The 3522-nt window shown below is 38.0% G+C and overlaps 1 non-coding gene across 1 annotated transcript; it reads left to right on the top strand.

Annotated features, from left to right (window-relative positions):
• The first annotated feature begins 2144 nt into the window (after positions 1-2144).
• On the top strand, positions 2145-2251 carry LOC121210682 (small nucleolar RNA R71). The gene has a single exon (XR_005905796.1). It is a non-coding gene; the product is annotated as a small nucleolar RNA R71 (small nucleolar RNA).
• The last annotated feature ends 1271 nt before the right edge of the window (positions 2252-3522 follow it).

Below are 3522 nucleotides of genomic sequence, written 5' to 3'. Positions count from 1 at the left end.
CTTCTTTCATAATAGGATTGAGCCTCCATTTCCCATCAATTCGAGCTCTTTCACTTTCTTCTAAAATAATTTTATGCACGTAAAAAGGACTTATACCTCGAATATCAGCTATGGTCCAACCAATTACTTTCTTACATTTCTTTATAACAACAATTAGTTGCTCCTCTTGATCTTTCGTCAATTCTGCTGAAATAATCACAGACAAAGTGGAACAGACACCTAAATAAACGTATTTCAAATAGGAAGGAAGTACCTTTAGGTCGAGTTTAGGTGATTCTTCAATTGACAACTTGGGTTGCACAAATTCTATGACTTCTAACTCTAACGGTTCAAACCGTGTGGATTGAATAAAATTTCTCAAATTGGCTTCCTTCAAAGCCATGTTTTCTTCACCTTCTTCATCCTCCAAAAGGTCAAGATCTAAGGCTTTCTCTAATGGATCTTCTTCAAAATTGCTTTTCATAGAAACTAAGGTTTCTATCTCTTTCATAACTAAACACTCTTCTGTCAAATCCAGAAACTTCATCGCTTTAAGAATGTTAAAGGTTACCTGATCATCTTGAACTTGCATGGTGAGTTCACCTTTCTACACATCAATTAACGTTCTTCTCGTGGCTAAGAAAGATCTCTCAAGGATGATTGGCACTTTCTTATCTACTTCAAAATCTAAGACAATGAAATTAGTAGGAAAAATAAATTTATCGACTCTTACCAAAACATTATCGATCTTTCCCTTGGGATATGCTAAAGATCGATCTGCTAGCTGAAGCGTTACAGTTGTAAGTGCTACTTCACCTATCCCTAGAATCTTTAAAATAGAGTTAGGCATCAAGTTGATACTCGCTCCTAAATCACACAAAGCTTTACGACAGTAAGATTCACCAATGTTACAGGGTATAGTAAAGCTTCCAGGGTCTTTCAATTTTGGTGGCAGTTTGTTTTGCAAGAATGCACTACACTCCTTTGTCAAGGCAACAGTCTCATACTCACTCAATCGTTTCTTCTTGGACAATATATCCTTCATAAACTTCACATAATTTGGCATTTGTTCTAAAGCCTCCACCAACAGAATATTGTTGTGTAACTGCTTCAGAACATCCAAAAACTTCTTGAATTGCACCTCTTGTTTCTGCTTGTGTTGTCGCAATCTCCGCGGATATGAAGGTGATGAAACTTTCGGTTGAATCAGATAAATCTTTTGAGTAGGTAAATCTGCATCCAAAGAAGATGTTAAAGTGTCTGAATTCTCTAAGTTAGGATTTACCTGGTCAATCTTTGCAGATTCTGACTCTTTTGGTGTAGGAATTTTGGGCTTATCTTCTACATCAATCAATCGGGGTTCCAGAATTTTACTACTTCGCAATGCCACTGCCTTGATATGTTTTTTACCCAAATTTCTTGGTTTCTCAGTATTGCTCGGCAAGGTTCCTTGCGTTCTATTACGAAGCTCTGTAGCTAACTAACCCATTTGGTTTTCCAAATTTTTCAACGTTGCTACTTGGCTTTGGATCAAAGCGTCGTTCTTCGCCATGTACGCTTTCAAAAAGTTCTCCAAACTGTTTGATGCCTCAGCCTGAGGTGGTTTTGGAGCTTGCTAATTAAACCCTTGAGATTGGTTGGGTCTATGCTGCAATAAGTTGTTGTTCGGTCCATTTCCTTGGTTGCTCCAAGAAAAGTTAGGATGATTACGCCGAAAGATTGTAGATGTTGGACTAGGGCCCTTATCCACTCCTATTTTGATGTTGGTTCCCCACATAGTACACTGACTCGGTATTTGATGAGAAATTCTCAAAAGAATGACCCTCCCTACAGTAATACAGGAAACTACTTCAAACAGACTTGGTGGCTGAGCTACAAAATTATTAGCACTATTAGCAGTAAACTGTTTTAACATAGAGGAAATAGACGATATCTGAGCTGATAATGAAGTGAGGGCGTCAACTTCATGAACTTCAGCTACACGTCTTCCTAAAGCTGTTTGATTTGTTGGCCATTGATAGTTATTACTCGTGATCCTCTCGATGATCTCATAAGCGTCATTATAAGACTTAGACAAAATTACACCATTTGCAGAAGAATCAACCATCAATTTTGTATATGCATTGAGACCATTATAGAATGTCTCCAACTGGATACAATGAGGAATCCCATGATGAGGACACTTATGAAGTAACTTCTTGAACCGCTCCCAAGCCTCATGCAAAGACTTGTCATCCAATTGTAGGAAAGTTATGATCTCGTTCCTTAACTTAGCATTTTTGCTAGGTGGGAAATATTTAACCAAAAATCTCTCTGCTAATTCTTGCCATGTAGATATGAAACTTGGTGGCAATGAATTAAGCCAGTACGGAAACAACTTCAACCTCAGTGCGTCTTCAGTCATACTAGCTGTAACACCCCTTACCCGTGTTCGACGCTAAAACAGGGTACAAGGCATTACCAGACTTAAACATAACCAAACATACAAAACTGATACATAAATTTTGTACAAATTAAAACTTTTTGCAATTAATTATAAAGTCCCTATTACGAGCCTACGAGGCTCAAAACATGCATTAGAAGCTGTTCGGGACTAAACCGAGAACTTTAGAAAATTTTACGAAACTTAGAAATTTTTTCATGTTTTAAGAGGCACACACCCGTGTCCCTAACCCATGTAACTCTTTGTTTGTCATCCAAGAAAAAATTGAAGTCACACGGCCAAGACACAAGCCCGTGTGCTTAGGTCGTCTGGTCGATTTAATTTTTATAATTTTTATAAAATAGGTGCAGACTTTATACGCCCCGCCTGTGCCTAAGGCCGTGTCGTCCACATAGCTGAGACACATGCCCGTGTCTCTACCCGTATGCTCAATTCTGAGCATTCTGTTTTGCAACAATTAAGGTGTAGAGGACACACGACAGGATCACATCCCCATAGAGCAAGCCGTGTGTGACACACGGCTTAGACACATGACCGTCTGTCTACCCGTGTGGACAAAAATAAGGCTATCTATCAAGCCATTTTGTCACTCTTCCTTGCACAAACCTACTTAACAACATATAACACCAATCCAAGCATGTACATACAACCAATTCAGCCACAACCAAGTCATCCACAGATCATTTACATGTTATTTTCTATCACATACAACATCTCATACTTATCATCTCAAACCATGCAAATTCCACATCCATGAAAGACATCATCATATGCATATATACTTAAACCAATATTAGCCAATTCCAATGGCCATTTACAAAATTAATTATCAACCAACATAAGCCAACACATTTGGCCAAATCAATTATTACACATAACAAAAAGACCAAGTCCCTATACATGCCATAACTCAAAATAATGAAATCATTGGTACCCAAAATATTAAGTTGATAGTGTGAATGGATCTACGATAGTCTCTAATCCCTGAGCTGGCTTGGTGACACGATAAGACAAGGGAAAAAAAAGGGGAGTAAGCTATAAAGCTTAGTAAGTTCCCATGCAAATAACAAGCACTATAAACTCATATTTAACATACAATT

Source organism: Gossypium hirsutum, chromosome A11 (assembly GCF_007990345.1).
Source record: "Gossypium hirsutum isolate 1008001.06 chromosome A11, Gossypium_hirsutum_v2.1, whole genome shotgun sequence".
NCBI lineage: Eukaryota > Viridiplantae > Streptophyta > Magnoliopsida > Malvales > Malvaceae > Gossypium > Gossypium hirsutum.
This window is presented reverse-complemented; position numbering and strand designations above follow the sequence as displayed.